This window comes from Passer domesticus, chromosome 2 (assembly GCF_036417665.1).
Source record: "Passer domesticus isolate bPasDom1 chromosome 2, bPasDom1.hap1, whole genome shotgun sequence".
NCBI classification, from domain to species: domain Eukaryota; kingdom Metazoa; phylum Chordata; class Aves; order Passeriformes; family Passeridae; genus Passer; species Passer domesticus.
In genome coordinates this window covers 38,996,162-39,009,415 of record NC_087475.1, presented here as the reverse complement: position 1 = coordinate 39,009,415, position 13,254 = coordinate 38,996,162, and the positions used below count along the sequence as shown (strand labels likewise).

At 36.5% G+C, this 13,254-nt stretch overlaps 1 protein-coding gene across 3 annotated transcripts in view; it reads right to left on the bottom strand.

Annotated features, from left to right (window-relative positions):
• FGF14 (fibroblast growth factor 14) overlaps window positions 1-13,254 on the bottom strand; it is a 382,286-nt gene that overhangs the window by 288,699 nt on the left and 80,333 nt on the right. The gene's annotated exons all lie outside the window — the stretch shown is intronic.

Here is a 13,254-nt window from a genome sequence, read left to right as displayed (position 1 = left end):
AATGGCCCCTGTTGGTATCTAATTTGCACTGATCACTCAATCATGTAAAGCTGTATGTTAATTAGGCCAATAACTGAAACATATTGTGAGAAGATTTAAGCTTTGCAAAGCTGACAAAGATTACTGAAGTATCAAACAAAAGAAGAATGAAATATCCCCTTTCAGTCAGATGATTAATTGTATGAATGATTTATTTTTAGACAATTGATTTTTTTTAAACCTTAATTGAAAAAATAAGTTAAATGCCAGAACAGAGAGAGCTCTTTACTTGTCTACTACCACAAACAGTGGCAGCTCCTGAAACCAGAAATGCTATTGCAAGCCAGTAATAAAGTAGCACAATTTCTCCTTACTTTATAAAAATTCTTGCAGTACTTTGGAGCTTTTTTCTTTAAATTTTGAAATTAGAATAGTACATTACAATGAGAGCTTTTAATTAAAAAATTAAAATAAATGTGTAGTCTTCATGTTCATGATGAAGAGCTTGAAAATACCACATGAAAAATAGGTAAAAAGAAGTTATTAAAAAAAATTATTTTCACTTCAAGATAATATGTATACTTGAGAGGTATTTTATATTTTTGAGGAAGTATATAAAAGAGGGCTTGGGTGCCTTTTCATTGCTTATAAATTTTCAAGCCTTTAAACTCTTCATAGGTATGATTCCACTTACTTTGCAGGTGGAGAAAGGCACAAAATAATTTGAGAGCCAGGGCTCAGAAATGTTCGGTAGCCCTGATTTTTTCCACACTGTGTAACCAAAATGAACTTACTCAGGACTGCATTTTGAGGTTTTGAAGATAATTGCTCTCACTGATGTTTTTTCAGGTTTCTCAATACAGAAAAAAAATGTTACCAGGACTTTTTTTTCTTTTTAAAAGAGGTCCACAACTTGGGAATTGACTCAATATATTGTCCCAGAAATCCCTAAATGGTTGGTATGCTGCAGACATGTTTAAGCTCTTCTCTTTTGAAGAAATTTGCTGACTTTATGTGCTACACCTTCCAAAGGACATTATGTTGAGAATTCTCACATTCTTGGGAGAATAGGCATCACTTTATCCTGCAAGTGATCTCAGGGATTACAGTAAGAATTTTAAAGGATAAGAGACATTACTTGACTTGAGTAAAGGAAGAAAAATCTGGTTAAACTTAAACATGAGATTTTCAGGGATTTTACAAGTCTCAGAAGGATTACTGAGTTAAATAATGCTTTATTTGAAAAATTTCTGTTATATTCTACGCAAGAAAACATGGGTTATACCCCAGCAATGAAACTGTGCTAACATAAAAATCTCACCATTAACAATCCTCAGCTGTATTCTAAACCCATTTGGGGTTTTTAGTTCATGTTGATATTTTGCAGTTTTAAATTAACACATTGTGTAAGCCTGTCATTTGTTTTTTTTTCCACCAGCAGGTAGACACAAAGTTGATTGCCTAATAAAACAGTAATGCAACAAGAAACAAATTAGCACCAAACCTCTTTAGAAGAAAATTGCATAAAGGCATAAATAATCAGTTAATAAAATCATAGAAGTCAAATGAATCAGCTTACAAAAAAGTGATGCATTTCAGCATGATGTCATCCCAAAGATACACCCTTTCAAAGAAGGCTTTTATTTCTATAGCAAACATTTATGTTTTGTTTTTAAATTGCTATGAAACAAATGAGAATTTATCATTAAAAATCAATTATTTCCTTTCACTCTCTGTATGCTGTATATTTGATGAGTTCCTTTAGTTCATGGTCTATTTTTTTTTTTTTTTTACTGGAGGAAAAAAACCCCAAAACCTTAATGTATTTTGCTTTTACACAACAGTTTCTATCATTGCCAGAAGATGTTTATTGCAGCTAGTCAAGCCTGAGGAAGATTTTCTTATCGATTATTGGATTTTACCCAGTATAATAATTTACCACTAATTCTTATTTTGATAAGGTCAAACTGGAGGCAAAATTTTCCTTGGATAGAAAAAGATGATGAAATTAAACATGATCTGTCCAAGAAATGCCATATAACAGGTACTTTTCCTGAAAGGTACACTTCTAAACCTTCCAAACAAAGAGTTCAATAATTAAAAATAAATAAATTTATTACTTAAAGTGGCACTTATCAATTTAATTTAATACTGAGAGTTCTGTGAATGAAGAAAGTTGTAGGAAAAAGTGAACTTTAATTGGGAGCTCAGGCTTAACAGAATCAATATTCAGCAGGTTGTGCAATCTGTCCAGATCTCTTTAGATAACTTTCCACTGCTGTGTTTGAGGCAAGACTGAACATCACGATTTCAGAATGACTAAAATCAAGACAAGAGCAAATGCTAAATCAAGTTAAGGTAAATTTTCTTCTTGAAATTACAGTTTGGAGGCAGACATTTATGTGCTAATACACTGTAGAATTAAAGTCTCTGTGTCTTACTGCTTCACAATAGTATATACTGAAAAAATAATAACCAGGATATTTTCTTCAGAAAGGACTTTGTAACTCTTTGGGTGTCTATATTATATCAGAAACTTTGTCATGTATAAAATAGGAGATTTTAATCTCAAATTCCTTCATAAAAACTTGAAATGTACTGTGACAGAGATAGAAATTAGTATTATGTAATTGGCATCATCTCTTCATCTCTGTCTTTCATTAAGGACTTTAAAATTGCTGTCTTCACACAAAGTAGAAAGCACCTTAAACCACTTGGAAAATATTTTTATATACTTTTGACTGCGGGCTGAAGAGACTGACAGAGGCCAGAGGAAATTTCATGGAATATAAACAGGTCTGACTCTTTTGGAGTGGCAACAAGAAGAAAATAAAAATTCTTCCTACAAAGCTTTCAGTTGATGATGTTTGGCTTTGCTGAATGCTGCAGCAAAAAGGTGGTAAATACATGGAAATAAATGCTCTTCCTAAATTTCATTTATCTCTAGACAAGACAGTGTCTACAAATAGAAGTATTCTTAGCTGCAGATGAAGATACCCTGTCAAAACTGAAACCGGTTTATACAGTATACATTCTTATATTTTAACATATTCCTAATAAATTTTAAATATAACCAAGGAAACAAGAGATTCTTTTCACTGAGATTGTGTAATAACTAATATTTTGGAATCATTTTGGTGTTTCCTTGGTCTGAGGCATCAGTGGTCACAGAGAAAAATATATCCTTTCAAACCAGTAATTAATTTTAAGAAGTGTTACATGATTGACTATTCATACAGTTTCTATCCTACTGTGCGGCAAACAGCAGTACTTTATTTTTTATCACAGTTAATTCATCAGCATGAATAATTATGCATAATATGTAGTAAACCAACGTACTTACTCCAGAATCTTCTTTATTACGTATTTTCTTTTTTTTTTATAATGTTATTACTGCAAAAGTTTCAAGAATTCTGTTCTTGAGCTATGCTGGGGCTGGGTTTGTGATCTGCTTGTTTTGCATGCTGCCCTACATCTGACAGTCATTCGTAAGCAATTGAGAAATTTATTCTGCACAAACTCCAGTAAGACTTACTGCTATCTCTGCAGATGCATGAAAACTGCTCTCCTACTCACTTCTGAAAAAGTAAAGCTTCTCTTTTTGTACTTTGACTCACCAGTGTGATGTTACCACCATGGCAGCACTGAATATAAATATGAACAGATTGACTAAGAATATTTTTATAATATCAAAATGGTGACTTTAATAATTTTAGATGTTCTTTCATTTCTCACGTTCAACAGGCTTGAGATTCTGCACCTTGAAAGTGTTGCATTCACCTCTGTAATCTACCTGCCTTAAATATTGCATACGTTTCATTTTTATTAATCTTTTCACATTTAAGTAATCTGTTCATAAATCTGAAGAAGAAATTTAGGCTGTTTTAGGGTATTTTTAAATTCCTGTATAGATCTAATTATACAATGCCTAATACCATATTTATTTCAAATTACATATACACTGCTCAACTTCGAATAGCAGTCTATTTTGGGGAAAAGAAAGAATGGCCAGCCAAAATAAAAATATAAATCAGAATTCAAATTTGGGGCAGGAACTTGTGTGGTTTCTTCAGAATTTGCTATCTCTGTTTTGTTAGGTCATTCAGTGCCCAAACTGTAGTCCCAGTTGTGGAAGTGAGGGAGATGTTTAGTAGCAGTCTTTCACCTCAGTTCTCCTACAAAACTTACATTCAGCCCATACCCATTGGGGTGCCCATTTTGCTTACTGATTTGGCACCTTCATTCCAGCATCTTGTTAGTGACTAAGAATAAAGCAGCACCAGAGTACAAATTATCTTCTCTTACTCTTGCACATGGCCTGCTGAGACTGGATGAAAATTTCTTGAGAGAGCTAATGAAGGAAGAAAAATTGACATTTTACTAGATGGTGTTGTTCAGTCCCTTTGTTTCACAGTACTGTCACATTTCAGAGCAAAATTAGAAGAGAGCCTCTCTTCATTAAAGATTTGTAGCTGATTTTTATCCAAAACATTCTTCTCAGGCTGCATTTTACCTTGAAGAGGAGATTTATTAAATGCTTGAACTGCTTCATGTTGTTCTACAAAGGTTTGACAGACTGAGCCTTCCAAATGGTCACAGGTCAAATTAATAGGAAAATCTCTCCCCACTCTAATTAGAGGAGTATTTTTCTCTCAGAAATCAGTTGAAGAATGGATATCATAAAACACTGGAGGTATATTCTCCAGAACTCCCCAAATCTTTAGCCATGTTTAGCTCGACACTGGACAAAAGCAAAGATGAACTGTGGCTCAGAGACCTGAAGCCTTACTTGCACCAAAATACTACTAGGAAGTTTGGCCAAGATCAGACAGTGGAGGAGTCATCTAGTTTTTATACCACACATCTTGATGTCTTAGATAGTAGCAAAGGGTTTTTTCTTCTTAACCATTATATCAGTCTGCCTGCCATTATCTAATTAACATTAAGTCTTTGCTGTGTACCACAAAAAGGGCCAGCAGATGCCAAACATTTAAACCTTGAAAACCTCAAAGGGAACAAAGAAGATATTTAGTAATGCAATAGTCTTCCTAGAATTACTTCCTTTAAGTGACACAGAAACAAAATGGCTATTTATTCAGAGGATGACAAAATTCCTTAAGAGAGCAGAAGAAAAAAAAAATATAATACTGCTACAGAGAAATGCAGAGGTTGAGCAACAAGTGAATTCAACCTTTAGAAATTACAAGTAACTGGGAAGAGATCTCAGTGGCATTTTTATAGCTTTCTTTCTAAACAGCTAGCATCACCTTTCTGACTGGCAGTGTGATGTAAGTGTGCTTAGCTCACACTTTTGGGGGTTGTAACTGCAAAACCTGGGTCCTCCCTCTGGAACAAACAAGCATAATACCTTCAAAGGTGGCATTCCATCTAGGAGCCAATAGAATGGTCAGCAGCTCTTCCCGAGCCTTTGCATTCAAGGCTGCTAACATTTAGCATTCTATTCTATTCTATTCTATTCTATTCTATTCTATTCTATTCTATTCTATTCTATTCTATTCTATTCTATTTCTTTCTATTCTATTTCTTTTACACAGCTTTTTTTTTTCACCACAAACCCATCTGTATTTTTTGGCAACTGCCTCTGAGATGAAGTACTGGTGAAGACTAGACTCTGGTAGTTTTAAAAATATTTATGACTTCCAGGCTTCACCCTATTCTATCCTTTGATCTGTATTCTATCTGGGAGGTATAAAACCCCCTTAAATTCACTAGGGCTCTGCAGTATCTTAGGTAAAGAAAGCATGCAGCTTTCATCCTCTGGGCAACATATCCAAGTACAGTCGAGAAAAAAGTCTTTTTTAACAGAGCAGTGACTGTCCTTAAATTCATTATCCTTTACATTCAGTGTTAAATTACCAGAAATATGAGGCATGCCCATTTAAAAAAAAAGAAAAGAATTTAAATAAAAACATTGAGAATAAGAAGCTATCAAAAAATAGATATTAGAGGTTTGAGAGGAATTTCAATGGTTTTTCCTCCATTACCACTGCGTGCCATGTCCTTTGAGAAATGCTGATTTTTTTGCTCTCTGCGCAGGGTAGTCAAAGCTTCATTTTACAATGAATGCAACATGACTGTAACCAGTCTCTAATTCCAGATTTTAGACATTTATTGAGGGAGGGGGGAAAAAAAAGTAAGAAAGGAAGGAGGTGGCAAATGTACTAGGAGGCAGAGGAGAGAAATTGTGCATGTATGTGTGTGGGAGAGCAGAATGAGTTCAGAAGAAAAAAGTCAGCTTTAAATCTCCTTTCTGCCTTAGCCCAGATGTCTTTGCATCATCAGATTTTGGTGCAGCATCCAACATCAAGACTCATTTTCTGCTTGTAAACTAATTTACAGGAATCATTTAAGAATGAACTTCCTTTAGTAGAAACTACATAACAATGAACTGAATCAGAAATTGCTGCTTCTGCAGGTAGCATTTAGGAAACTGAAAGAAGGAGAATAGGATTTTAAATAATAAATAGGGTTTTTTTTTAAAAGAGACAGGGAAATTGAAAAAAATAAGTGAGGAGGCTGACAAAATGATTAAAAATATGTAATGGCATATATAAAATATCATATAGCGATATATTCAATGCACCAGAAAGTTCCTACCTGACCCATTTCTCTTTCTCCTGCCATTCATTTGACATCAGAAAATACTGACAGACCTCAGATTTTATTATTGAAAGGGATTTGAATCTTATGATTGGTAAATGATATTTTTTGATATTACAAATTACTGCATCACTGTTACCCCTCCTAGGAGCTGCAGAATAATCACAGTGTGCATAAACAGCCTAGCAACAAGACCCATGAGATTTATGATCATAAAACACTTTTACTTTGTTGGAGTATATTTACATTTAAAAGATGCTGTTTAATTAATGATCATGTCAGGAATTGAAGAAAATAAGAAAGGTGACTGCTGACCATGTTTTAGGTGCATTAATTCTGAAATAAACCTGATACCAAAAAAAAAAAAAAGCTTTGTTCTGCCTGTGCAAATAAATTATAAATGAAATAATTCATCATTTTTAGTCCTCAGTTTAAGAAAAAGATGACTTCATTCCAAAAAAATAAGGGTAGAATTGGCAGATAAAAAAATTATCTTTCAGGAGAAGCAGCCATCTAAATTAGATTGCCCCTTTATGAGTAAGCAGAAAAGATTACTATGAGACTAAGCAGATCTACAGAAAAAGGCCTGGAAAAACACACCTTTACTGCAGAAAAAGTCTCAAAGACAGAAGCTAAAGACTTCTACTCTTTTGAGAGCTTCACATTCAGAATTCAAGAATTTGGTTGTGGAGTCCTATTACACTAAAACAAATGCAAGTAAGAAAATATCAAACCTGGTAGCAAAAGGAAAATGTGTGACATGGACGTTTCCAAATATTTTAGAGAAGCAAAGTATAAAATATTAGTACTGCAAGAACTACCAGCTCTTTGGATTTTGATAATACTTGACAATGAATGGATCTGACCCTAAAACTGTTTTTTAAGAATTTCTAACTGAGAAAAGCAAAAAAGCATCCCACCGTCCATTCCTTACTTACACAGGACTAAAACAGGACTTAGACCCAGGGTTATCCCAAAGTTTACTCAAAACTCTTTAACCATCTTGACAAAAAACAAACCCCAGCAAATGGTGGGCTTACTGGTAGCAATGTTGTACTGGAACTCATTTGTTAAGCTACAATTTTATTTTTAAGAAAATAAGACATGGGGTAGAGACACACAAAAGAAAGGCAAAACACTGGATGCTTTCCATTTCTCTAAGTTAAGATCCAAATGTAACATCAAGATGATGCTAATATTATACAAGCTTGCTGCACTGCACCAAACTCACAGAACATACTGCACTACTTAAAACACTGCCACACTCTCTCTACAAGCAGGCTGACATAAAAAAGCCTCCTAAGTTATTTCTAGCATTAAGCTGTTCATCAGTCAGAGAAGGCATTCATTTAATCATCTTAAAAGGGTGTAATATTTTGCTGTGTTATCCATTCATTGTTATAGATTCAACATTACGTGATCTGCAGAAGAAAAAATCCAAAACAATTGTGGTTTTCCACTGCACAGAAGATTCCGTTTATGAGCAAAAAGACAATTTCTTCACCTGTATCATTGACATTAGGACCACAAGGACTTTCTGTTATAGAGGATCACACAGTTTTACAAGGCGTAGGATCAGCTGGGCAATAAATAGTATAAATGTCATGTTACACTGCAGGAACAAAAGAAAAAAGTGTTGAAATATTTATAATATATATATCAACCTTTGTGCAGTTAAAACATAGAAATCTGATTAATTCTCCAAGAGCTTTAGTAACAGAGATCAAGGAGAAGCTTCTTCACAGAAGAAACACATAAAATCTTCCTCCCCCACCAGCTTAAATTTTATCAACCACAGTAATCCCAGCATTTAATATTCAAATCCAAATCCAACATGCTGGCAAAGGATGTAAAATATCAAGGAGGTCTATTCCCATGCCACATACACACCCTGCATTGCACCTGTGGGTTATTACAGCTTTTATCTGCCCATGTATCCTTATGTTTGGACTGTCCTGGCATACTCCATATCCCCAATATGGGACGAACAGATCTTGTCAGGTACATTGTACATGTTAGCTGGCTAATGAACACCTCTAGAAAAGGTCCAGAGACTTTGGTTAGACAAACATACTCCTGTTGGGCACATTAATGCACATCTGAGCATTGGCAAACTTTCTTTCAGGGTATGAAAATATTAAAGCTGTTTATTACAAGGTTTTAGCTAGGTGTGTGCAGCCTGTTTTAAAATGGAAGAGCATCACCCAAAGGATGCAAGGCAAGCTGTATAACCTGGCTTCACGGCCAGAGGCCACCTCCTGGCTCACTTTATTTACCAGTGAATACATAAGAAGCTCAACCTTCCCAGCTCATAAGAGGCTGGGAAGTCACTTGCTATATGTAGAGAACAGGAGATTTTAATACTTTTGTGATGGCAAGTAATCAATCAGTTAGAAGAACCAAGATGATTTCAGCTGCTGACCTGTGGTCTGTACTGCAGAAAAGGAGTGAAAAAATCCCCAAGGTCTGTGCCTCTCAAAGCTGGGATACCCAGCTTGTGCACTGTGAGTCTTTATAGGGACATAGCTTCTCATACTGTTCTACTTAGAGGAACCCTGTAAGACTTTTTTTTTCTTTCAAATAAATGCCCTCCAGTTTATTGTTTTCATTACTAACAACCAAGACTCTGTCAGGAATCACAGACACTCTCAGGAAAGGTAATGTAGACCACAACAGATCTACTCGAGGCACTGATTTTTCCACAGACTATCACAAATCTCCATTTTAAGATTTAAAACCGATGACAGATGCCAGGCCAGATCGCTCTCCCTCAGGTGCTCTGGGGTAAGTGCCAGGGTCAGACAATTTTGTGCTAGAAGCTGGACAAGGAGCATGACCTAATTCCAGCACATGTACATTTCTCATGCCAAAAGTACCTCCAGTGGTGTTACTAGCAGTGTCCCATATGGCCTCTTTCTGTTCTCATTTTGATACCAAAACACTACTCATTACTTATATACAACCATCAATCCAGTGGTTTTACCAGTTCTGTGACTTCTACCAGATGTATCTGTCAGGAAATCTAATCAAATAAAACTGAATAACCTACAGAGCACCAATGCCATTATTATACATAAGCCAAATTTGTTGCCAGTGATTTTCTATAACTAAATAAAATAATTTCCTTTTCTCCTTTGACAGTACTCTGAATTTTTCTGCTTATAAATCCTTGACAAAGATTATACATGGACATTGGAAGTATTTCACAGACTATTCCATGACAATGAACTTGCACTCATAAAAGCCTTCTGGCACTTAGGGAAAGAGGATACCTGAAGATGTGGTAGAACTGTGAAAAAGAATAGGGGGGATTACAAACCAGAGAAATGTAAGAAATAAAAGTAAGGGTGAAGGAAAGAAAGGTGAAGAAAATGAGAATGCCATGCTGTAGTTGTACTGAGGTATCTGCAAGTCTTAAATACTTGTCACTCACATAGGAGAGGAGAAGAGAAATAAGTCAAAAATATATTATGTATCTACAGGAAGTGTATTTTTATATTTAAAACCATCTGTCTTACAAAAGTTCAGGTCGCATCATTGAGTTAGATAATTATAAGCCCTTCCAAAGACCCAGTTTTAGTAGAAAATGCTAACTTCATATGAGTTCCTGGCCTGAAATAGCTGTAGGCTTTGCTCATGCATGACAGAGGTAAAATGGATGTGGTCAAAAAATCCTTTCAGCTTCAGAAATTCCTGCTCCCTAAGGGAAGGTAGAGTTGCAATTGTAAGATTGCTCCAAGTCACCAGGACCCCAACAGCCACAGGATCAATGACTCAGAGGGCAATGACAGAGTGAACAGCATCCCCTAAGGATTTGGGTGATGAGGTTTACTTAATAACCAGTGAGACAAGAGCTTTACTCTACTTGATTATGAGACACTTACACCTCCACTGCCTCCATTGCCCCACTGTCACCATGATATTTTACGAAAAATCCTTTGCTAGGATTTTTCTCCTGTTCTAGCTGAGAAGCCTCGGAAAAGAAATGTAAACAATTAACTATCTGATGGCTGTGGAATGTGGTCTGGACATTGTTTACCAACAGATGCATCTTTGATTGGTTCATGTGAGTTGTTCTACTTAATAACCAACCAAAGATGCAGCTGCACCGGACTCTGAGAGTCACAAGCTTTTGTTATTCATTCCATTCCTTGCTTTTTCTTTATAGCCTTCTGATGGATCCTTTTCTCTCTATTCTTTTAGTATAGTTTTAGTATAGCATTTTAATGTAATATAATATAATATCATAATATAATATGAGGATGCCTTCTGAAACATGGAGTCAAGATTTTCCTCTCTTCACTCGTCCCGGCACCCTCGAACATCACCATACCCCACTGCCATGGATACTAGACCTTGCCATCTATTTCCAGCAGGAGTACTGCTGCTGGTTCAGGACAGTCAGGCAGAAATTCAAGTTAGTTCCTACCATGTGTGCTCACCATGATCCATGTTGGTTGCTACAAGATAAGGTACCTGGATGTCTCCTGGCATCCATCTCCAGTTGGGTCTTTGAGACATCTTTGGTCTTTGGGATCACTTCCATGGTCTTTCTTCCAACCAAGTTTTTCACCTTCATCTTTCCAAGCTCCTTTCTTCTTTCAGAGGTGTGTTTCTTTTCAGAAACACTTATTGACATCACCTCTTCTTTCCAGCACTTCAAACCCTGTGTTTTCCTGATCTAAACAGTCTACATGCAGCAGTGTCTGATCAGACACCCAACTGTTGTTTCTGGCTCATGAAGAACTGAGGACAAGACACTTTTGCCTAGTCCAGATGTTACCAAAGTTTACAAGCAACTTACAGTGGTTGCAGCCAGCAAGAAGCATGTTTCTGCTCAAGAATTCAGCGGCTCAACTTGAGACACTCACCCCACACATGAGTGCATCCACTTCTCTGCCCCCTCATGGCATTCACAGTTTAATCCAGTTTTTCATCTATGACAGTTATTCCACCTCATTCCTGGCAATGACACCTAAAAAATAGAAGCACTGTATTTTATAGATACAATACACACCTGAGAGAGTGCACAGGCCAGTTCCTGCTCCAAAGCTTGATTTTAATGATGTTAGATGAACATTTCTCAGCTCAGTCTGGGACCACAGTTCCTTCTCAAATGGTAGTGATCTTGCTTTCCATGGAGACAGGAAGTCAGAAAGAAGAGAAGCTTCCCTTCTCCTTACTGCGCTATTCCTACCAAGAGGTACCGGGCAATTTCCTGGGATCTGGAAGGTTTGGCTCACTAGGAAAGTGAACTAACATTTGCTCCTTGCTGCCTTGAGAGGCTCAGTGTGTTCAGATGAGATTCAGATGAGCAGTGCCGCAGAGGGTAAAGGAGAAGTAGCTTTGGATCCAAATGGCACTTATGTGCAAGCCATTTGATCATATCAAGAACCATAGAGCCTTTACATTCACATTGCAGGTGTACAAGAAATTCTGGAGTCCAAGAGAGCAGAACTCACACTGCCCTTCCTAGGGTAGGGAGGAGATGAACAGCAATTTCCACATCACTTTGTGCACTGGCTGCTGAATTCTGCGTGAGACACATTTAGATTCTCAGAAAATCGTTTTGGGTCCAGCCTTTTCTGTTTCAGTCAGATTCCTGGAACGTGCTTGGTACTATCACTAAAAAGTCCCAGCCACAAAGCCAATGATTGATGTGATCAAACAAGGCATCCATATGACTTGCCAGATATAATACTGTTATACATTCCTCACTCTTGCACAGATGCCAGCACAAGCCTGGCTCTTTGCTTTGCAATAACATGGGAGACAGGCAACAGAAGTAATTTTACAGAGGTGAAGGCAGCAAAAGGAGTTGCTACCTATTATGATACAGTGCAACAGGGTGAGATAAAGAAAGTGTACAGGATTCAAAAGGATCTTAAAATGTAGAGGTTTCTGTTTGGAAATAAAAGCTAACAAAAAATTCCTACAGACTCTCACATTCTTCTTTCAAAAGATTCTGAAATGTTACAATAATGTTGCACTATCCACTGCCAACCTTCCCACAAGAATTAGACTCAGAGAGAAAATAATTAATGCTCAATCCTTTTCCAAAGCAAGGCAACCTGACAGGCTACAAAGAACTTGTCAGGTCTTCTCATGGAGGCCAGTTGTTTAAACATTCTCCTTCCTGTAAAATGGGTGGTGAGGTCAGCAAGCACTATCAATCTTCTCAGAGAACAATGAGCATTAATGGGATCCTTACACTTGATTGTGAAGCTCACAGTCTGCCCAAATGTGTCCTGTCCCAAAATGCTCTGACAAGGAGTCAAAAATTCTCCAGACATTTTTGACTGTGAACTGGTGTCATTAAATGTTCCATCAAGGTTAATGACATAATCTTTTAAGGTGCCAAGGCAAGCCAAACAAAAATTAAATTTACCTTTGTTTTCAGAATTTTTGTTGCTTGGAATGACAAAGAAGAACACAGCCCACAGATTCCACTGCAATTATCCACTTCCAAGGCAGACATACAGGACTAAAACCCAATGCCACATAGATACTACAAAGCATCAGTGCATACATGGTTCAGACCTTGGTGCTGCTTTATCTCAAATGCTTAAGGCATCAAACTAATTTTGACTAAAATATCAATGTTTTGGGATTGCAGCTGAAATAATAAGCTTGTTACAGCACTAAAGTTTTGTG